This window comes from Mus musculus, chromosome 10 (assembly GCF_000001635.26).
Source record: "Mus musculus strain C57BL/6J chromosome 10, GRCm38.p6 C57BL/6J".
NCBI lineage: Eukaryota > Metazoa > Chordata > Mammalia > Rodentia > Muridae > Mus > Mus musculus.
The window spans coordinates 42,016,857-42,040,464 of NC_000076.6; the positions used below are offsets into that span (position 1 = coordinate 42,016,857).

The following is a 23,608-nucleotide window of genomic DNA, read 5'->3' on the forward strand; positions in this document are numbered from 1 at the left end:
ACTTTCTTCTTCTGGCCTCAGAGGGCATTACAGGCACACTGTACACACACATACACACAGGCAAACATTCATACACATAAAACAAGAATAAATATATCTTTAAAAACCCCTATCTCTACTGTTTGCTACCAACAGCCACCAGAGCCACCTCCTTCATGTTAAAGACAACATTGCCCATCAACATTGCCGACATAGGGTTTGCTGGTGCACCCTCTTTCCCCAGCAAATCAAACACTCAGGGCTCTTTCCATGACTGAATTACTTTGGCATTAAATGAGCATCCAAACAGGTGCAAGAAAAGTGCTTAGATGTCAGAGCAAGTGTTAAGTCCCCCGAGGATCTGCAGCTCTGTGACCTTGAAGGGCATTAGACATCTCTATACCCGAGTTCTCTTCTGTTAAAAAAGCATGGATAATGACCAACTCTCAGGGCAGCTTTCAGCATTGCATGAAATGTCCAAATGCTTTAGCACGATGCTAGCTAGCTCTTACAATACTAAGAAGTACTGTCCAAGTGCTGGCTGGTCAAGAAAGATCTTCCTAGAATGAAAATACTCACCAACAAGAGAAGTCACAAAAGAGACTATCTGTCCAATGTTTTCATGCATATCATAAATTTAAATTTTCAACTAGAGAATACCATCCTTGATTTAAAAACAAAATAAAAACAAACAAACAAAAAAACCCAGCGTTTTTATCTGAATGTCAGTTATCCCAAATCTATGCAAACTGCTAGTCAAAACCTTAGGGATTTACAAAAATGGGATACATATAGTGTGACTTATTTTCTACCAAACGAAAAGAATATGATGTCGGGATGGAAGAACCTGCGGTAATACTTGTGGCATGGGTTGTAAGGGGCATTCTGTATACATACGGTGTAATTAATATTGTTCCACATACACTTTATTGAGGAGTCATTTGTTACCTAGGAAAATCCTAGTTTGTTCTTGTGGCCTGCCTCCACAGAGTCCCTTAGTCTATCACTCTCTCATTCAACCAGTGTTACTGGTTACTCCTGTTAAATACCAGGCAACTGACTAAATGCTCACAGTTACAGAAGCTGACTCCTGTGCAGACCCCGAGAGTATGCAGCAGCACCCCTCGACCCTATCTGGGAACAGAAGAGAGACTGCAGGAGGGGTCCCTGGTGAACCTGCAGGGGACTCCTCACCTCCCGCACGCACAGCTGCTCTCCCACTCCCGGAAAAGCCCGCTCCTTCACCGGTCCAGGTTAGGGCCGAGCGCCTCAGCATCCTCACCTCGCCCTCCCGCCCTCCCGCGCACCGCCTTTGCCCTGCTGGCTAGCATCTCCATGGTAACCGTACACAAACCACCTTTCGCTGCAGGCCGAGCGGTCAGCCTACAGATCCAGGACGCCGCAGAGCGAAGCGGGATGCGCTGGAGTAGGTGCTGGTTGGGGAATCCGGGCTCGACTCAAAACACCTGTGACAAGCGCTAGACACTTAGACCCCGGCGGAGTGTGACGGCCTTCCCGCTCTCGCAGGGCAGCAGGGACCAGGAGGAGGGGCGGGGCGGGGCGGGGCGGGGCGGGGCGGCCCTGCTCCACTCTCCGCCACTGAGCCTGCGCCAATCCCTCTAGCCACGCACGCGTAGCAGCGTCGAGGCGTGGCGAGGGCCCGTGCGGGAGCGCGGGCAGGAGCATACCCACAGGGGAAAGGCAAGAATGGGTGGAGGGGAGTCTTCTTTTACATTAGCAATATGTTCAACCATGTTTGTTTCTCCCCGTAGGATCTCCAAGACTGTTAAACAACTGGCAGAGGAACAATGTAGTGTTTTGGGAAAGAGTCGGTTATTGATTATAGACGTCAACGTCCACCTGGAACGGTTCCTTAGCATCTCATCTCTTATGCTTCAGGCAGAGAGTGCTATCCCTGTGTGTGAATAGCTGAATCGTGGGCCGTAGCAAAATAAATGTGAAGAGCTGTGAATGTAGCAGTGAATGTTAACCTGTTGGATATCATTAACTCCTTGCATTTGGGCAGCACTCAACCGTTTGTAGAGCGAGCTCACAACAGAGCAACTAGGGACCCAAGGTGAGATCAGGAAGGAGCGATTTAAGTCTTGGGTTGCTATGGCTAGTCGCTGTGTGTTCTTACTGAATCACTACAACCCAACAGGGGAAGAAAAAAAAAAGAGTCCTGTGTATATGTTTCTAATTCAAACTCTGTTTGCGTCTACACTGGATCATTGGGTAACACTTGTGAAATACAAGCGAGGCATAAGCTCTAAATTTACACTACGGTATATAAACATAGGGATTATCAGCAAGTGTTGTCAACACTGGGAAAATGCCGTATTCCATGGTGCCAAGGGTCTTGTAAAGAATAACTAAATTGTATCTATTTTGCACAGTTAATACCTTTGATGAGAAATGACACCTGGAACACTGAGTAAAGGTTTTCCAAGTGCTTAACAAGATTTCCCACATCACAGACAAAGAAAACTCAATCATTGATGAAGTTTAGGATCCCAAACTAAATATTATTTTTCACTGGGAACAGGATCTATCCTATGAAGTCCCATTTGTGTGTCACCAGACTCAACTGTGCAAAAGGACATTGCCTGTTGTATAGAAAGCATAACTAGCATTTTGATCTCATAGTTTGTGAGATATGATAAAATACAAGTCCATTTGGGTCTCTTGGTGGCTGTTTATAAATACAGGTGTCTATCTGACCCTTCATGGAGAGTCAGACTTCTCCAAATGTTTTGTTATTAAATGACTGGTAATCTGATATTAACTCAACCTCAACATCTTTCTGAATGATGGTGGGTGAAAAATGAGTATATCGATAGCCAATAGAAATTCAGCTTTACATCTTCTTCTCACCCCAGATTTGCGGTCCACAGTGAGCCTTCCCAAACGTTGCAGTAGCTGGCTTCTAAGTCTAAAAGTCTCATCTCCACTGAAACATGAGCTTACAAACCTGTAAAACAGACATGGCTTGGACCTATAATCCCAGCATGTGAGAAACTTAGACAGGAGGATTACCTTAAGTTCCAAACTAGCCTGAGCTGCACAGTGAGACCCTGTCTCAGAAGACAAAACAAGACATCAAAACCAAATCTGTTTGTTTGTTTGTTTTTTTACCAACAATTGTTATCTATGGTCTTGTGTCTAAAATGTTCATCTAAACTAGACCTTGTAAGCAAACCATTGAAATATGAAGCCAGTCAACCCAGCAGGCCAGATGTCAGCCAAGCAGGCTAGAAGAACCGAAAAGAATGACAGAGACAGAGTTATAGGAAATAATTACTTGAAGAGATAAATGGCATATACCTTAGTTTACTGTAGAACAGTCTATGGGAAAATATTTAGGCTACTTACTACACAGAGGCCTATGTGGCTGATTTGGATGTTCCTCCAAAATTCTACACAGATGGGATTTTGTAAAGAAGGGATGACTAAACTGTGTTTCATAGACCTTAGGGGAAAATGATTAGTTATAAATATAATATACTTATAGAGTTTTATTTGTAGTTTCCAAATTGATTTCATTTGGAACATCTCCTTCTGTTGTCTTCTTTGGAGTTTATAATAATCTGGAAAGGTTCTTTGATGATTTATTTATTTGTTCTTATTTCATGTATATTGGTGTTCTGCCTAAGTGTCTGGGTGAGGCTCTTGGATCCTCTGGCACAGATAGCTGTGACCTGCTGGGAGTTGAGCCCCGGTTCTCCAGAAGAGCAGCCAGTGCTCTCAACCACTGAGCCATCTCTCCAGCCCTCTATTTGGATTTGAAGTCGGAGATTTAGAAGCCTAAGTAATCTGTTCACAGCGCGCCCGCAGCTTGTAAAGGGATGTAAACTGGTGTTCTTGGTACCAAAGTCCAGTAGACTGTCCTGCCATTGTACATACATAAACGTAATATTTCAGTCCAGGGATGAGAGGTTCTCCCTAGCCTGTGATGGGCTCTAGGCATCGAGAGGAAACTTCAGAAACTTCACCTGATAATATTCCCACCGAACTTCTGGGTACTGAGTTAACAAGAGGAGTCTGTAAGTGGTAAATTGACAATATAAGTATTTGAGCTCTCTGCTATGAAAAATAAGCAGGGGTCCGGGTAGGTCTGGAGAGATGGCTCAGCAGTTATAAGTGCTTGCTGCTCTTGCAGAAGACTAGAGTTTAGCTTCAGGAACCCACATAGAGTGTCTTACAACATCCTGGAACTCCAGCTCCAGGGAGCAGTCGTGTGCATACACACGCATGTGTGTGTGCGCGCACACACACACACACATACACACACAATGCAAAAGATTATAAACTCTAAGTGACTTTTATTTGCAGACCCTAATAGAGTTCACAGCTTATACCAAGTATACCTTGTACTTAATATCTATTTCTTATGTTGACTTCTCTCTTAGGTATACCCTTGAAAGATACAGATTAAACAATTTGTTAATTTTTCAGATTCCTTCCTTGCCATAATTCTATGACTATGACAGAGATGTAACTTTTAGGAAATAAGTGCCTCTGGAATAAAGGAGTAAAGAGTGCCAGCTTAAAATGCTAACGCTCAGTTCAAGATGTCCAGTCAGTTAATTATATAATCACACAACCCATGTAAAGAATTCATCAAACTGAGAGCTCATGCGATCCTTGCATACAAATTCAAAAGCACCGATGCGTTTAAATGTAATTCTGCAGAACTCCACAGCTCGAGGAGAATCCACTAAATTCATGGAACTTGATAGAAAGCACCAACTCAAAGGGTCACACCACAAACCTCTGTTTGCTGGGGCTCAGCAGTTGCCGGTGCACCTAAGAATGATGACGCGTTTACACACTTTACCCATAACACGTTGCTTCTGCCAACCTGGTCATGAGCTGGCAGAGCTCAAATACTTGGCAGTGATCCTAATGAGGAAGGCTCTATTCAGTTACCACATCAGTACAAACGGATGCAACCATTAGTGTTTCGTCGGAGGGAAGGGAGGGGTCCTAGTGTTCCAGAGTATGGAGGGCTCTTTGAGAGGCTTCATCCTATGCATCTGCTGCTGTGCCTCGTCCATGTTAAGTCTTTAAAGAGAAGTAGAAAACAGCCAACTCACCTGTGAGACATTACTGCCCGTGCAGTGTCTTTTGACAGTAGTCACCTGAAAATAACACACAGTTCTACCCAAAGGAGCTTAAACACCAAGCCTGTGGTGTGCTAACTTGTTTAGCAATCATCTGGAAGTGGACGGTTCCACTGTGTTGCCCAGCCATCAGCATGTGTCAGCCATAGCTCCCAGTGCGGTCACAGATGGTTATGGCATCCATCACTGAGCTGTGCATTCTCAGCCCACAGTGTCCAGAGTCAGCAAGAAAAGTGGGTGGACCCTCTTCATCTACATCAGTAGAATAGGAAGGATTACATTTCCCAGGGACCTAGAGAAGCACTTCCACAGTAGGCACAAGGCCCTAAGATCAATTGTGGGGCAAGTGGACTCTGTCACCAGAACAAAGAACTGGTAAGGCTGAGTGAGCTCAGGCCCCGGGAATCTCAAATTTGAGAATGGCAGTAGAGCCATTCCCTGCCTACCTCTAACTGCTCTGGAACAGGTAACCACGACACCCCATGAGAGGACCATGACAATCAGCCACATAAGAAAACACCTGAAGTCCTTCCCCATGCAAACAGAGCATCGCCAACACCTCAAACTAAGTCAGTGGGAACCATCGACTCCTGAGTCCCACCACTCCTCAGTGTTTATATAGTCCCTGCCCCCATGGAATAAAATATACAAGCTATTTCACCGAGGATCATCTGAGAGTGGCTGTTTTACTGAGCTGTAACACTTGGGGAAGAGTTCTCTCTCCCAAAGCCTTCATCGCTGGATCTTAAACCTGCCTGGCAGGCCAGGCTCTCTCCCCGGCTGCAGGCTGCCCATCCTCCTTGCTTCTCTTCCAGCTGTGTAACACTTCTGCTTTCCTGGCCAGACCGAGACCCGTGGAATCTGTTCGTCCTGGTTCTGCTTCACCCTTTGGGCAGATAGAGGACAGCAAGCAATCAATCCCCAGCAACAAACACACACACACACACACACACACACACACACACACACACACACACACCATACATACACACCTACACACACAACACATACAACACATATACAAACACATCACACACACCACATACAACACTCATACACACAGACACACTACAAAACACACACCACACATACCACATACACCACCCACCCACACACCATCACATACACACACCACCACCCACCCACCCACCCACACACTACATACACCACACACACACACACACACACACACACACACACACACACACACACCTTCCCAGAAGCTCCCCCTCAGCAGTTTTCTTCTTTTGTCCCATTGGCCAGAGCCATGTCACATGCCCACATGCTAGCCTCTGGCACACATGAATGCGGTTTCTATTTATGTGACTGATTTTGATCATGTGCTATCTTGCCAGCACTGTAGGAGGAAAAAGCTTATTTTAAGTTTCAGTGATTCAGGCCATGATCTCTTGACCCTGTTGCTTTGGGCTTGTACAGTACATCACGGAGGGAGCCCGTGGCAAAAGAGGTCTGTTAACGCCAAGGTCGCCAGGAGGCAGCGAGGCAGGAAGAAAGTGGGAGTTTATGGCTGAGGAGGCCTGTTCACCTCATGGTGGCCAGGAAGCAAGGGGAATGGGATGAAGAGGGGGTCCCCATATTGATGGAACCTCCCTCCAGTGGGCTCCACTTCTGGTATTAGTACAGGCTGGGCACCAAGCCTTCAACAGCACAAACATTTTGGGAAACATTCAAGATTCAAACTAAGTCAGTGAAGGTCCTTAGTTATTTGTTTTGTTTTTGAGATGGTTTCATGTAGCCTAGGCTGGCTTTAAACTATGTAGCCAATGTGATTCAGACCAGGCATGCATATTTTACATAGCAAAGCAGACCGGGCCTCCAGGTTCCCTCAGTCCTTACCTGTTACAAGGATGGCTGCTATACTCCGCTCTCTATGCTGACTTTTCCAACGTTACAGGGCACCCTCTCCCCAAGGAGCTCGTCCTGATATAATCCAGACATTTTGCTCCACCGCCCCCTTTCTGCATTTTTTCTTTCCTTGGGTGTGCTTGCTCTTTGTCTTCCTCCTCTCCCCTACTCCCCATGGTGACTTCCCTGGCCTTGTTCTCTGGGACCAGTGAACATCACCCAAGAGCAGCTTCCCAATAAACCCACCTTTATATACTTTAATTTGGCTTGAATTGGCTCATTTCACCAGTGGAGAGAACTTACCGGCCAAGGAAGACCTTGAACTCCTGATTCTTATGCCTCTCACTGCCAAGTGCTGGGCTTTATAGGCATGTACCACAATGCTGTTTTTATGTGTTGGGGACGAGAACCAGGGCTCCTTGCATGCTAGGCAAGCACTCTGCCAACTAAGCTACAACTCCAGACTCCAGCCCTGGGTTTTGAGGAAAGAGGCCACTATTCCTCTGCACCTTGCTGCTGTATCCTATGACAAGCTGGAGATCTCTGCAATAGGACAGAGGAGTGCTGGCTGTGAGGTGGATGGCAGTAGTCTGCGCTCTTCAGGTTACTTAGAGATTTTGATGGTGGCTTATTGTAACTGAAACAGACCTAAAGGCATTGTGGCAAGCCGTTGTGGCTCTGGTTCTGACCCCTGGGACGAGCTATGACCCCCAGCACTGGCTACAGCAGAATCATCTGAAGAGCTTCACCCCCATCTCTGGGCGGTGCCCACCCTGACATTCCGATTAAGTTCCTGGGGTGGGGAGGTGAAGGCACAGGATGGGAGGGGCCCCTGGCTCTCCTCTAGACTGCTCAGGAAACACCCTGCAAGAAGAGTCGTGAGCTGGAGCCTTTAAAGAAGAACTGTGGAGAGAACCATTAGCTTTTAGAGCAGAAAGAATAGAGGAGGCTCCATTTTACAGGGTTCAAAGATGGAAACCTCATTCCAGGGTTGAGGTGCAACCCTCGATATCCCATCCCAGGAGCATCTCCCCTGTCCTCCTGCTCCAAGGCCACCCTGTGATCAGCTCTCCACCCGATCGAGAAAAAGAAAAGAAATAAAAGGAAAGATATGGTAGAGGAGAAGGCTTATTATAGATAGGTGGGAAACAGTCATAGGCAAGGACATCTGGGACAGTCCAGAGTAGACATTACCCTGAGCCAGGTGATGTGGGAAGGGGGGAGATGGGAGAGAGAGGAACCTGGTATAGTAGTCAGGAGGCCCAAAGGTATAAAGAGAATGGGTAACCAACATGGTTGGATTATATAGGGAAGGGTAGCCCAGGCCCTGGGCTGGAGAAGGCTTGGTAGGAGGTAGGGTACTCCAGACAAATCCCGTAACAGGGACTGAGGGACGCACGGAGAACTTGGCAGCCAAGTCTGCTTTGATACATTAAATGTTAAATAGGCACCTCAGCCACTTGTCCCAGGGTAGAAATCTAACACACACCTTTCTCAAGAGTACTCAGTGTTGGCCTTTGACCACCCAGTTAAATCTCAGATTTCTTGTCCCCCACAGTGGGCATGGCAGCCTGCATGTTATTATAATGACAAATGTTTCCTGGGGACTTGTAACAAATGTAACTTGTGGCAAATAAGCCACGTGTTAAAGACTTTTGCTTGCATTTAATTAGTAACTTTTCAACCGTAGACTGCTATCTCTGACATTTCCTCTGCCTGGAAACAGATTTAGTTTCTTCATTTGTTGGCCACACAGGTGGTTAAAATAGCAAGCCCAGGCTTCCAGCCTGGTTTAGTGGGACTATGTTCTTAGGGGCACAAAGTTCACCCAACAGAGGCTTCTGCCATTCCCTGATCTCTCTAAGGATCGCCCCAACTTTCTGCCATGGTTTTGGACGGTCCCACATCCAGGACACTCAGGCCGATGGCTTATCACTGGCCATTTGGCAGTGTAAAATGATATGAATGATGTTTGCCCCCTTCCGGCTTCAAATGAACAAGACTCAAACTGTGATTTATTTATCAGGCTCTGCAGAATGACTGGGGGTTACCCCTCATCTAATTCCCTAACTCTAGGCTGGCTACTTTCCCAACTGTGCTCCCCAGTGCTTGCTGGCTGAATTTTCCTGGGTTATTCCTGCTTCAGCAGTCTTCTGGTGTCCTTGTTATGAAATATAATGCGGCCACGTAACAAATCTGGTATAAAGGAGGTTTATTTGGGGGAAGGGAGGTGAGTGAGGGCCCGGAGAAGGGGTAGAGGCAGATGGGAGCAGAGCCATGAAGGCTAAGAAGCAGGAGACAGAGAAGGACAGAAAGAAAGGGGGAGAGAGGCTGGCAGGGAGCATGTGGGAACAGGGAAAGAGAGGAAAAGAGAGAGAACCTGGGTGTCCAGCAGTCCCTTTATTCTCCAGGCTACCTGCACTTGGCAGCAGCAGGTAAGGAGCCACCTTGGGTCTCTGGGAGGAGCCAGGAATCACCTGTAAGCCAACAGACCTGGGGCACATGCTGCTGGTCCATCATGACTAATGGAGCCCTCTAGGCCTCTGTTTTCTCCTCCATGTTCCCCCCTTCTCTTCTCCTTCCTCTTGCGGTCCCTACGTGCAACCACCAGGGAGGTAACTTGAAAACCTACCTACCTGTATTTCCTCCGGTAATTGTCTATAGCCATTTTAATTTAACCAATAGTTTTAACTTGGGGAGCGTGGTTTGCATAGCAAAAGCTGGTGTACGTCTTGGGGTAACCAGATCTTGGGGTACAGAATTGAGCATTTGAGTATACAGCAGCACCAGACCAACCCCCAACGTGGTAAGGTTGTAAGAAGGAACCCTGAGCCCACTCTGAGCAGGAGCAGGAGGAAGCAAGGCAGTAAGCATTGCTCCTCCCTGGTTTCTTTTTTTAAAGATTATTTATTTATTTTATGTATATGTGTACACTGTAGCTGTACAGATGGTTGTGAGCCTTAATGTGGTTGTTGGAAATTGAACTTTTAGGACCTCTCCTTGCTCCGGTCCACCCCACTCATTCTGATCAACTCTGTTCGCTCAGGCCCAAAGATTTATTTATTATTATACATAAGTACACTGTAGCTGTCTTCAGACTCGCCAGAAGAGGGCGTTAGATCTCATTACGGGTGGTTGTGAGCCACCATGTGGTTGCTGGGATTTGAACTCAGGTCCTTACCCACTCAGCCATTGTGCCAACCCCCACTTCCTGGTTTCTGCTCCAGTTCCTGCTTGAGTTCCTGCCTTGACTTCCCTTGGTGATGGACTGTTGCTAGAAGTGTGAGTCAGATAAACCCTCTCTTCCCAGTTTGTTTTTGGTCAGAGTGTTTATCACAGCCACAGAAAAGTAAACCAGGAATGTCTCGGCAATCGAGGCAAGACAGAGCATAGTCAGGAATGAGAAGGTTTTCCTTAGCTGCCATTGCTGGGCACTATGGCCCGGGTGGAGGTTTAAAACATCTAAGCAGATCCCGGGTCAGGTCAGATGGGTCTCTGAAATGTAAAGCTATTAAACACACCTCCACTGGCATAAGGGCCATGTGATCATTTGTATTACTTGATTAAAAGGTACTAGCTAATAGGGCATTATAAGTCCTACAAGAAGACAGTATAGCCACTAAGCAGTTAACCCTCTTCATCGGCACTGTGATCCGCAGAGGCAGAACAGCTCGTACTCTCCAGGGCTAGACACAGCGTGCTCATGACACGGAGAAGCCCCAGATCTAGTGACGCTGGGTGAGTGGGTGCATCCCAGCGCTGGAAGCTTTTACCGTCAGGGAGCTAGACAAACGGCAGATGGGGCCTCCTGGGACCTCTGTCTATTATTATTATTATTATTTTTTTACAACTGCACGCGAGTCTACAGTGATCTCAAAATACAAAGTTTAAAATAAGCCAGCCTCACTTCCCGTGTCATCTCCGCAAGGCTTGTGAGTGTGAAGTTATGATGTAAACACAGCGGAAACATCACAGAAAGAAACAGGGCGCCTATTCACGACGTGGTGTGAAGAAAAACAATTTCTCTCGGAGACAAGAGTCTGGCCCGAACTGCAAAGCGCAAGTGAATTTCAGCCCAGAGAGTCATTCAGGGAAATGGTGCTTTCTAGCTGCACACCCCCCAGCCCCCTTCACACTTGGAGGCTGCTAAAATGAAGCGTGGCTTTGTCATTGTTTTTGTCAGGGCGTGGAAGAAAACAGAAAGTTGTCTCTGCTTCTGTTTTGATTTTGACAGCTCAAGTTCCAACTCTGAGAAGGATCTAGGTATAACTGCAATAGTTGGTGCAGAGGTGGAGACCCAGACTCCTTCAGGGTCCCGCCCCTCTCTCTCCCTTCATGGGCTGTAGCGTTCTCCCACTTAAGTGGAAGGGCCAGGCTCTTGATGAACCCTTTGTCCATAATGTCACATGCCACCTCTCAATTCAGCCAGTGTCCTATGTAAAAGCTCACCAGACGTCAAGCTAAGTGACTTCCTCTCTTGAGAAGTGCCTCTTACAGCGGTTCAGTCTCCTGCAGCACTTCCAGACAGCGGCAGCTGCAGGTCTACCCTGACTGAGGCAGCAGCCAGCAATGGGAAAGATGCTGAGCGGGATGGTGTCCATTGCAGGACCTTCCTGGAGGCTGGGGACTCTCACCAAAGTGGGTGTGCGGTGCACACCGTGATCCCAGCATTTGGGTAGCGCAGACAGGAGACTCAGTTTAAGGCCACACTCCTTATAAAACACAAGACTACACCAAGAAAACAGCAAGCAAGACTTTCACCAGGAGGAAGGAGAAGTGGCTCCGTGGGCAGCTCCACATCGCCTTGCCTGCCCCATTTCTGTAGCTCTCCTGGCATGTCAATAGCCATGGCCTCTGCAGGGTGCATGAGCTCAGGGACAAGTCGCATCCCACGGTCTACGGCTACCATGTCCAAAGCTCCCCCCTCTGTCCTACCTGCCGGTGACTTTCCTCAGACATGGCTACTGTCTGCCCCTAGAGCAAAGGGCTGTTCTCCTGGGCCTCTGTGTACCTTGCTGCTTCTGCATAGTGCTTTACACAGCCATTGTCAAATGGAGGGCCTCAGCTCCTCACCACACAGATGTGCACAGGTGCCCTCAGGGATAGGTGGAAGCCAGAGAAGGACACCCAATATCCTGACCTATAACCCTATGTTTTATTCTCTTGAGACAGGTCTCTCACTAAACCCCGGAGCTGGGTTGCTGGCCAGCGAGCAATCTCGAGTCACCTGCATCGCTGGCAGAAAGAGCTTTGATTCACTAAGCCATCTCAACCCTATCCCCACCCCACCCCCAAACAGCATTGAGACGTGGATGACTGTGGAAACTGATTGAACCAGAGGGGCGTGGCCTAATGCATTAGAGGGCAGTAACCCCAGGGCCTGCCTGTGCAGGCTCTCCTCAGCTCTTCTGAGAAGCATGTCTTCACTGCTATAGGCTAACCTCTCCTGAAATGGGGGTTGTATCATCAATAAACAGACAAGATAAGTCAGTGAACTTCCTGTCTTGTTGTTCCTTGGCTTTGAGACAGGCTCTCTCCATATAGCCCAGGCTGACCACTGTGTCTAACTTGTAGTTTTCCCGCCTCCACAAGCCGAGTGCTGCCTACATGCCTGCCTCACTACTCCTGACTGTACTCAGCATTACATTTACAGTTGCATTTATTTGTGCATTTATGTGCCAGTGTGTGTGTGTGTGTGTGTGTGTGTGTGTGTGTGTGTGTGTGTAGGGCACACTCGTGTGCTACAGTGGGCATGGGGAAGCCAGAGGACACCTCACAGGAGTCAATTCTCTGCTTGCACCACCCGGGGGCGTACTTAACATTGTCAGGAACCTGCAAACTGCTCTCCACAGCAGCCTACAGTTTACATTCTCATCAGTAAGCTACGGGTGCTCCGATTTACCACATTTGGACAGTTCTTCCTGTTGTCTGGTTTTGGTTATAGCCATCCTAGTGAGTGTAAGGAGAGATCTGAAGATGGCTTTAGTTTACATTTCCATTGGGATCAATGATACTGATTGAGTATCCTTTTATATGTATATCAGGGTGTGTGTGTGTGTGTGTGTGTGTGTGTGTGTGTGTGTGTGTATCTTGGAGAAATGCTAACCCAAGTGCTTTGATAGTTTAAAGGTTGTTTGTTTGCTTTTTCATTATTGAGAAATGAAGACTATTATTTTGGACGTTAGACCCTTCCTACAGATTGTGCAGCTATCTTCTCCAAACTGAAGCATTCTGTTCTGGGGAGAGGAAGGGGAAAACTCGAAGGCTTAGAAAGCTCAGGAACATTACAGGAAGCTCAGAAAGCTACTAGCCTCACACACAATCCCTCCCACAGCAATTGCCCTGGAGCGGAGCCTTTTTGGTGTTGCTGCCTACAAACTGGGCTACAGGCTCTTGGATGTGGCTTACATGCACTGCTAGCTGGGGTAGGAGACTTTGGGTGATGGAACTGGTCACCCATGCTTCTGCCAATAACCGTAATAAACTCATTTGTTCAGCAAGTAAGACTTTGGGGGAGTGGTTTCCTTACTTCTCCTTGGTGCCCCAACTGTAGTGAACAGACATTTGGTCACACCTCCTGAGGAATATTCACACAACATCCCGTGTGGAATTGGCAGAGTCTCCCATTCTATTGGGTTTTGGGAGGTAGGGGCAGAGGTTGTTTGTTTTTGAGACAGGGTTTCTCTGGGCAGCTCTGGCTGGCCTCGAACTCACTCTGTAGAGCAGGCTGGCCTCAAACTTGGAGATCCACCTGCCTCTGCCTCCCAAGTGCTGGGATTTGCTCAGACTGTTGTCTGAGTTGCCACCCTGCTCATTCCCTAGTGGTTATTTTCACTTTCTTGATAAAATCCTTCAATGTTACAGGTTCTTAGATTTGTTAGGGTCTAATTTACCCCAGCCCCTGTGTATTGCTTCTGCGTTTGATCCCAGACCCAAGACCCCATTTCATTAAGGTCATGATGCTTTCCTCCTGTGTTCTTCTAAAAGTTTTATTGGTTTAGCTCTTGACATAAGCTATTGATCTATTTTGAGTTTCCTCTTACATGTGGTGTAATAACTAAGCTTCATTCTTTGGCTTGGTCTATCTCGTCTGGACTGTTGAAAAGAGGAGAAATATTTTTTGAGGCAGTGGTATACTGTGGTCACCTAAATGATGCAGGGCCTGGGGAACCAGCGTGGTTTTCAGGGTCTCAGTGTGTAAGCTACTGGAGAGTGGAGCAGGGTGGACTGCTGTGGCCAGCTGAGGAGACAAATCACTCCCTCTCGGCTGGAGCAGCGTCAGCAGGCACCCGGACTCCCATGAGCGGCTGGAGTAGAGAGGAGAGATGGCTCTTGATAGCGCCAAGGTCAAACTTTGCTGAGGCAGCAGCAGTGGTGAGCCAAGGCCACCAGAGGGCACAGCAGAGGTGGTACCCAGTGGGAACACATGAAATGGCCTCTTGGGGTCACGTGGCAGCCAGAGAAGCTGCTCGGAGGCTAGGAGGGAAAGGGCATGGAGCCAGGTGGCGGTGGCGGTTCGGAGCCCCACGGAGGTAGATCATTACGGTGGCAGGTCGGAGCCCCACGAGCCGGGTCTTTACGGTGGCAGTGGCAGGTCGGAGCCCCAGACCATTGCCGAGAGTCATTGCTTGTCCTCTACCACAAGGAATGAGTTACAGTTCCCTTCCCTTTTCAAAATGCAGCTCAAAAGAGCGCGTTCTGTCTTCAGGGCCCCAGCTCTCTGTGAGAAACTCTGCACCAGACTTGAAAATTAAGCTGTGTTTGCCAAACATAGTTTTTGAATGACTGCTTTTTAAGGTCACTGATCATATATGCAGCAGAGAAAATATAGGAAGAAAGAGGGATCATTGACTTAAAACTTGTGGGGAAGGGAGTCCCGAAAAGCTAATAGGCTTCTGTAATAGTCACCTGTTTCAAAATTTTCAGATGTCAGGGCAACAGCTCATCCTTACTTTCACACAATTCCTGGGCATTTTTCATTATGCAGTAAGCGTAAGATTTGAAATTAAGTTTCCAGATGAAGGAAGAGATCCCCACCCTAAGGCCTTCCTGTCACATAACTAAGACAACTGAGGACAATAACCCCCCTGAAAGGGTTAATTCTGCAAAACAAAACAGCCCCCCCAAACCCCCAAAGAAAAAACAACAAAAAAAGAAAACAAAAACAAACAAACAAACAAAAATGAACCCCAGAGAAAACCACGAGGTGCTTTTTGGAACATTCCTGATAACGCACACATCTGTATTACACTCTCAACCCCATGGGCCTGGTGCCATCTCTGAATAGCAGAGAAACACTGAGCCAATGCCTGACAGGATCGTTCAGAGCCAGAACCCCAGGAAAGCCCCAATAATAACTAAAATCTACAAAAGGAAACAGCGGTAAGGCCCATTGCCCTTTTATTAAAGATGCTATTTCAAACCTGCCCCACTGCTGAAATCGGGGGGGGGGGGGGGGCGCTGATCTGGCAGCGGCAGCAACCACACGGTGGTATCAGGTGGTATCAGCCCGAGGGAGATACATTTATAGGCATCAACAACCTAAAAGAAGGATGCTCTAAAAGTGGTTTGAAAGAAGGACACTTTGGACCCGTTAAACACAACACAAATGTTACAATGTGTGTAAGCCAGCGGCCTCTGCATGTCTAGTGAGGGTGGTGGCCTAAGCGGAGTACAGCAGCGTATCCATCCACTTTATGAACTGAGTCAGGTAAATGATACAGCGGTCAAGGGTACCTGCCAGTAGCTTTGTTGAGGCAGGAGAGGAGAATCACAATGAAGTTTTTCCTTCTGTTCTTTAAAACATTGTTAAGGTTGCTATTTTTTCTGTTGCAGGGAGGGGACATTCCCTTTTAGTTACCTGTAAAAGGATACAAACTCCAATGCACTGGGCATTTCGTATTGAAAACTTTCAAATTTAAGTTTAGTCACACTGGTCTGGAATTCCCCTACCCCGCCTTCCAACCCCATTCCCCTCATGCAATATTAAATGACCTGGTCCACGTCTGGAGATACATCTAACAACAAAATGATATTAAATTACATCTATCATGGGGTATAGGCTCTTTGGGTGCCAAGGTCTTCGGTGGAAATGCTTGCGGAGAGAGTAGGGCGGGTTTCCAGAGAAAGGGTGCTTGAGCACGGGAAGGGAAGCTGAGTTTGGCCCCAGGGAAGAACTCCCCAGACCTGCCTTATTCTGTCTCCACCAGTGGTACTCTGCGATGTACTGTGGAGAGCTCACATCCTTGGCATTTTGTCACGTCACACGTCTGGTCCTCTGCGTCAGAGACACAATGCTTTGCGTACCCGGTTTCATTTCGCCTTGCAGAACTTCCGGTGGCGAGCAAGAGTCTCTCTAGTTGGAACCAGAAGGAGATTTGTTTAGGGACAAATCCCCTAGTTTTGACTCCCCTAAGAGTCTAGAAAACGGGCTCGATGGTCGCTTAAAGCAGAACTGTACGCAAACTGCCCAACTTGAGCACACCACTGTTTACAAGGTAGATGCAGTGCGCATGTCAGCACTCACTTGTGCAGACCCTCGCTCTCTCTACATTGCTCTTCCACGTTCGCCAGAGTATCTGGCCTAGCACCCAAGGCTTCACTTTGGCTGGGTTTTGTGGCTCGCTAGTGAAGTCCAGTTGACCCACCTATACACTAATCATGCCTGCCATCGACTTGGAAGGTTCTAAAACTTTTGTGTTGCTGTCTCTTGTGAGCAAGACTCATACAAGGTGGCAAAGTCCTCAAATGTTGAGAACCACAAATGTGACAAATGTCAATTATCTCCCAATAGAACCTCATCCAGCTTGGTCCAGTTCACAGTTTGTGGCCATGAGCTTGCAGGGAGGCTGGTTTTATTCCTAGCCATCTTGATTCAATCAGCTCTGGAAATCCCCCTTTCCTTGATGGCAATTCATGAAAGAGGCTCGAAGCCCGACTGCGACCAATGAGTCATGAGGACACATCACTGAGGGATTTCCTGGAAAAGTTTCTTAGTTATTACAAAGAGACCTAAGACACACAATAATTGATTTGTTCTGCCTCTGAGTGGTAGTGTTCAGGGACTTGAAGCCTGGAGCTGGGCAGGCAGCTATTTGACTGACTAGGGTATAGTGGCAGAGCAGAAAGATGAACTGCAGTTATTCTTTTTGACACAGAGTCTCTCTACATAGCCCTGGCTGTCCTTGAACTTGAGCTATGTAGACCCCAACTGGCTCAAGCTCATAGAGCGTCACTTGCCCCTGCTTCCTGAGCATTGAACTGAGGCATGAACCACCACGCCTGGCTGACCTGGGTACTGATGGCATCACTTGTCCACTCTGTCAGCCTGTGCCCATCCCACCTAGGCGTTATTTGTGAGAATTAAAAGATCTCTGAGTTTCCTGGTACTTGCAAGTGAAAACACACTCTGCTTACTCTTGGTCCAGTAGTGCAAAGAAAAGGGTGATAGGAACAGAGAGCAGGGCATCTCCTTGGGCCAGAGAAGACACACCTTCATTATAAATGAAAATAAAATGGAGGGGAATAGAGCCACATGCAGAAAGACCTTCTGAGGAGCTGTCCCTCTCAGATGCCCCCCTCCCCCCGGAAACTGTTTTCCCTCTATTTCAGCTTCTAGTTTTCTCTGGGAATGTCCCTTCCTTCCACCAGGTTCATGGTTGGAAACAATACTCCCTTTCCCTGACAAGGCTGGCAGCCTGTGCTAGCTGATAGTTCTTGCCACCCTGGAGCAGACAGGTCAGGGCCAGCAAGATTGCCCACTAGATAAAGGGGTTTGCTGCCAAACCTGACCATCTGAGTTCCACTCCAGGACTCAGAGAACTGACTCTTGCCAGTTGCCTTCTATCCTCCACATGAAGTGCCATGCCCCCATGTACACGTGTGTGTGTGTGTGTGTGTGTGTGTGTGTGTGCATGCGTGCATGCAATTAATTAATAAATGTTTTAAAAAGAGTCAAATTCAGTCATTCTCTCAAGACTTTACACGCGGCAGCTCCCTGGGAGACTTCTTTCCTAGGCCTTAGGTTCAAACCTTAGCACCCTTGTCTTCTCATGGTGGTGAGAAAGCAGCGGCGCCTGCTCATCCCGGAACATTTGGCTGTGGCAGGGGCCCTGACTGAAGCACTGAGCTGCTTCTGATGCCCAGGGTCTGATGCTACCCTGGGGGATCTTTGTTCTTGTTCTAAAGCGACCATGTTCTTAGGAAGCAGAGATTTCAAAACGCAGCTGCAGGAGCCCAGCCTGACAGTCCAGGGTAGTGCACAGCCCCAAGAAAGCCTAAATTGGAACCACATGAAAACTCAGTCCTAGACTCAAACAATGTTTCGGAAGATCATCTTGTTACATTTATACTGAAGTGATTTTTTTTTTTGTTATCCTGTTTCTTCTTGCTGACCCTTCCACTGAAATTGAGGTGTTTGAATTACAGACTTGAAAGACTGATATAAAACGAGCTGTTTGTAGTAAGCTCTGAGAAGTTTACAGAGGAACCACCTTGATCTGCCTGGTCACGGAGCCCATCTTTATAGAGGGCAGGAGATGGTGGTGCCAGGGCTGTTGCTCACTAGAAATTTGGGGACAATCATTTGAAAGATGTTTTCAAAGTATTTTATCTCCAGTAACTGCGATAATGAGTGTCACATGACATGCAAGGGCAAGGGACATGTGGAGGACATGGAAAAGCAATGCTCATCCCTTCATTTAGAAGTTTATATCACTTTAAATATTTTTTAAAAATTTTAAAGATTTGTGTGTGTATGTGTGTGTGTGTGTGTGTGTGTGTGTGTGTGTGAGAGAGAGAGAGAGAGAGAGAGAGAGAGAGAGAGAGAATGCAGGTGTCTGTAGAAACCAAAGCATTGGATTCCCCTGGATCTGGAGTTGAAGGTAGTTGGGAGACCCCCAGCAAAGGTGCTGGGAATTGAACTCTCGTCCTTTGCAATAGCAATATACATTCTTAACCAGGGAGCCATCTCTCCAGCACTTCCTTGTCATTTCTAGAAGTGCAGGTAAGTTTGTTTTGAAATCAGGCAATTTAATGGCAGTTTTGGATATCTACTTTTTCTCATGCTATTCGCCAGCATTGAGTGCTCATGAATTTTCAAATTAAAAAAAATTCTTTGATTTGTTTTCTGAGGAACCACACGTTGCAAGGCTCAAGACTGAGCCCACATTACAGTGCGGACCTGAACACTTTCAAACGACAATTATCCAGGAGCCAAGGAGAGACAGGTTCATGGCACAGGCCACTTTATTTCTCATTTTTAACCTCTAGCCAATAAAAGATATTAGATAATGTTCCGTGAGTCTTGTAGTCAAAAGGAATTATGGATTGGCAATTATAGTTTAAAAGCTTTTACTATAGAAAACTCTCAGTGCATACAATGTGACTAGAACAGTATAATGAACTGTCCTGCCCCGACCTCCAGTTTTAACAACTGCCAATGTGCTCCGTTCTTGTCTGATCTGCATCCACACACTCCACACATAGTTATCAGTTTCATGTTCTTTTAGCTAAAATTCCTACGCTTCAGGATGTTTGAACCTTAATGCCAAATTGACAAGTGTGTAACCTACACCTCTCTGTAATTTAGAACGTCTTCCTCCCTCCCTCCCTTCCTTCCTTCCTTCCTTCCTTCCTTCCTTCCTTCCTTCCTTCCTTCCTTCCTTCTTCTTCCTCCTCCCCCTCTTCTTCCTTCTTCTCTTCTCTTCTCTTCTCTTCTCTTCTCTTCTCTTCTCTTCTCTTCTCTTCTCTTCTCTTCTCTTCTCTTTTTTCTTCTTGTGTCTCTTCGTTTCTAATGAGAGAATTTCTCTGTGTATAGCCCTGACTACCTTGGAACTTGCTATATAGACCAGGTTAGCCTCAAACTCACAGAGATCTGCCTGCCTCTGCCTCTCAAGTGCTAGGATTAAAGGTGTGCACCAAACATTACTTCTGATTCTACATCCTTACAATTGAGTACTACTTAGCAGTAACAGGGAGACAGTCTAGATGAACCTCACAAATCCTGTGCCAAACAAGAGAAGGCACAGCTTTGGCGTCAGCACAAGGAAGTTTGTGAATTCTATGCATTCAGCATGAGCTCTCCCGTGCCTGGTGCTAAATGACCCAGGACAGAGCCTGTGGCACATCATTAGGGTGGTGAGTGGTGAAGAGGCCACATCTCCTTGGCACAATCTGCTTATCCACAGGCTGACAGCTTTAATTATGAGGAAGCACCAAGAGGCAAGATCTGTGCAGAAGGCAGACAGTGAATTGACATTCCAGCCATTGCTCTGGGCGTCCCAGAAACACTGCCTTGTTTCAGGCAGGGTGGGCGGAGACATACTTTTATGAAACATATTATTTCAAGCACAAAACAAGTAGTTATATTTGTCAAGGGGCTGAGAGAGCAAGAGTGAGTGGAAAGGAGGAAAGATAGAAGATCTGCCAGTCATTTTCCCATCCTTTTTCCTCTTTGTAAACCAAAAGCAAGGCTCAGAGAGCAAATGCTAAGTGACGCCAGTGCATTCCAAACAGCAGAAGGGCAGTGGTTGTGCACTCTCAGAAGTTGGAGGCCAAGTCACTAAATCTCTGGCCTCTGATGGACAGCAAAGTGGTCACTAAAAGGCACTGGAGAGACACAGAGGACAGACCTCGGGTTAAGCAGCTCTGACTCTGCTCTACACACAATCTATTAATCAATCAGTCCTCTAGTCAGTTAATTAAAGTTTTAAGTGGGTGGAAAAGTCACTCCTAAGAAATAGACCCTATCCCTGGGAGGCCTGTATCTCAGCCGTGCATACCGTGATGGTAACGGTTTAGCTCTTGACTTTCCACTGACAGACATGGAAAAAACAAATGTGTCATTCTTGGGGGTTGGGAGGCTGGGACACTTGGAAAAGACTCTAAGGAAGCCAAATAGGGCCGTAGGCACTGGGGAATATCGTGGTTTCTGCAGAACAAAAGTGGGTGGGCTGTTTTATCTCTTTAGATCTTTCTAGGGTCTTTGTAGTAACAACTCTGGGGGGAGGGGTCTTCTCCTAATAAAGGCACATTGGGTTGACTGGAAAAAGGAGCAGGCCTTGGGTCTACAGAGATGTGGGGCAAGGTTCAGGTGAGGTTCCTCAGGACACAGTTAACCAACCCTCCACAAAAGGAACCTCAGAGATGTGGTATGGCTCCACACACAGGAATGAGCAGCTAGGTTTTCATGTCAGACCCAGTGTGCAATACATAACCAATTACATTGCTACCATTGTACATATATACATATATCTGTTTATATATACATATATGTACATACATATGCATGTGCACATATATACATGTATGTATAATATATTATATGTGTGTGCATATATGTATAATACATAATACATATATGCACATATATGTGTATATATATATATATATATATATATATATATATGCATTAACCAAGCACCGTGGTACCTGCTGGTAATTGTAGCATCTAGGAGGTGAAAGCTAGAGAAGCAAAGCAGCTGAGGTCCAGCCTCGGCTAACACGTAGTGAGTCTGAGGCTAGCTGGGGATGCATAAAACCCTGTCTGGAAAATAAACGCACAAAAAATTTTCTTTTTCAGATAACACATAGATCCAGATTAGGATCTGAGGTTTATGATGAAATGAAAAATCTGTAATAAGTTCTCTGTCTCTCTCTGTGTGTGTGTGTGTGTGTGTGTGTGTGTGTATGAGTGAGAGAGAGAGAGAGAGAGAGAAGGAGGGAGGGGGAGGGAAAGGGAGGGAGGGAGGGAGAGAGAGAGAGAGAGAGAGAGAGAGAGAGAGAGAGAGAGAGAGATTGAGAGGTTAAAATAACAACTTACACTCCCACAAACCGAGAAGGAGCCAGCTGACTCTGGAGTTGATTCTGGCCTTGATCTGACTCTGCAGGCATGTAGATAGCTGGAGTCACGGAGACACACTAGCAAAAGTCAGAGAGTGCGGTGACATTTCAACCTCGAGGCCTGCCTTCCTGTGGACTGCTCAGATTGCATGCAGGAGCTCTGACATTCCAACATCCTCCTTCCACACAAGCTCCCTTCATTCTCCCTAGCTTCCTGCCCGCTCGCTCCCCGCTCACTCCCTGCTTTTCTCACACCACAGACTTCGACATCAGGAACGGCCTTGACTTTGCTTCCCCGACTTCTCCAACAATTAGACAACATTTCAGATTCTCTTAGGAGTTCTTTAGAAGTTGAACCATTTGTACGGTTAGTGAGGCTGCTTTGTATGTACCCAAAAGGCATGCTGTGCTTTTCCTATAAAACAATGTCTTTATTCCCAAAAGAATAATTTTTAAAAACTAGTTTCCTTGACTGATATTTTATTAGTAGGTGTAAAAATACTAAAGATTGAAGGGAAAATAAGAGGCTTGAAATCAATCCATGGAGTTTGGTGCCAGGAAATCATTAAGATCTAAAATATCCTCATTTGTATGGCAAGGTATGAACGTAGATCTATTGAATCAAGACAGGCAAGGTGAGGGCCCAGGTAGGAAGAAAGGAAGGAGACGGCTCTGCCCTTCAGTAAGCAATGGGCCATGAAAGAGGCTAACTGAAGCAGAGTGCTCCCCACACTAGAGTGCTCCCCACCCTAGCTCATTCCCAGCCAGCCTCTTTCTTTCGGGAACACCATCACTGAAGGACACGGGACTATGGAGTTTCTCTCTCCAACCTATGGTTTCCTATGACCCAAAGATCACCACACAGGCCTGGGACAAATCTAGGAACAAACTAAGGGCCATTGCTCCCCAAATGGACACAAACTAAGGGCCATTGCTCCCCAAATGGACACACCTTCATCCCCCCTTTCCAAAGTCTCAAACCACTTTAAAGAAAGAAAAGGCTTTTTGTTCTAGTTAATGATAAAGATACATGCATGACAGGGTGGTACCTGGAAGCAAGGGGGACAGCTTCTCTTCTGGACGTTACGCTGGGTGGGCATCAGGAGGAAAGAGGTAAAGAAGGAGAGAATGTTGTATGTATGTATGTATGTTGTATGCATGTATGTTGTATGTTGTATGTATGTATGTATGTATGTTGTATGTAGGTATGTGCAGATACCCAGGGAAGTCAGAGAGACCCCAGACCCCTGAAACTAGAGGTAGGAACATTTGTGAACCATCGTGTGGGTGTTGGGAACCTAAATAATCAAGGTCCTCTGCAAGAGCAGAAAGTACTGTTAACCACTGCGCCACCTCTGCAGGTCCTTTCCAGGGACATCTGACACAGTTCACCCTCAGGAGATGCTAAATGGCACATTAACTGTCTTCTTAAACCCCACTCCTGACACCATCAGGACCTGTGCTGACCTTCTTGGGAAGTGCGTGTCTCATTAACTAGATCTTCCATTTATGTTGGGGGTGAGTGAGGTTGGGGGAGGGGAGCAAAGACAGGGTCATGCCATGCGGCCAGGCTCCAATCTCAAACCTGCAATGCTCCTGTCTCCCAGGCATGTGCCACCAGACCAGAGTTCTTTCTCTCTCTCTCTCTTTCTTCCTTCCTTTCTTTCTTTCTTTCTTTCTTTCTTTCTTTCTTTCTTTCTTTCTTTCTTTCTTTCTTTCTCTCCCTCTCTCTCTCCATTTTATTTTATTTTTATTTTTTACATTCCATATTCCATTACCTGCTCCCCCATTCACCATCT

General features: G+C 46.7%; 1 protein-coding gene and 1 long non-coding RNA gene across 10 annotated transcripts in view; one reads left to right on the forward strand and one right to left on the reverse strand.

Moving 5' to 3' along the window:
• Armc2 (armadillo repeat containing 2) overlaps nucleotides 1-1,526 on the reverse strand; it is a 109,920-nt gene extending 108,394 nt beyond the window's left edge. For 2 of the 6 annotated variants that reach the window (XM_030244989.1, XM_006512653.3), the window contains exon 1: nucleotides 1,337-1,425. The gene's annotated coding sequence lies outside the window, so the exon portion shown is untranslated. Of the gene's footprint in view, nucleotides 1-1,327 lie in introns of all 6 variants that reach the window. The other 4 variants (XR_003948649.1, NM_001034858.3, XM_030244990.1 and 1 more) reach the window with 4 other exon arrangements.
• Nucleotides 1,298-12,254, forward strand: 1700016J18Rik. 4 transcript variants are annotated; one of them, XR_871596.3, is made up of 3 exons: nucleotides 1,298-1,405; nucleotides 1,752-2,056; nucleotides 12,141-12,254. It is a non-coding gene; the product is annotated as an RIKEN cDNA 1700016J18 gene (long non-coding RNA). The 4 variants fall into 4 exon arrangements; XR_380262.3 differs by lacking the exon at nucleotides 12,141-12,254 and adding an exon at nucleotides 4,435-5,759; XR_871595.2 differs by lacking the exon at nucleotides 12,141-12,254 and adding an exon at nucleotides 2,859-3,236.
• Nucleotides 12,255-23,608: the final 11,354 nt, after the last annotated feature.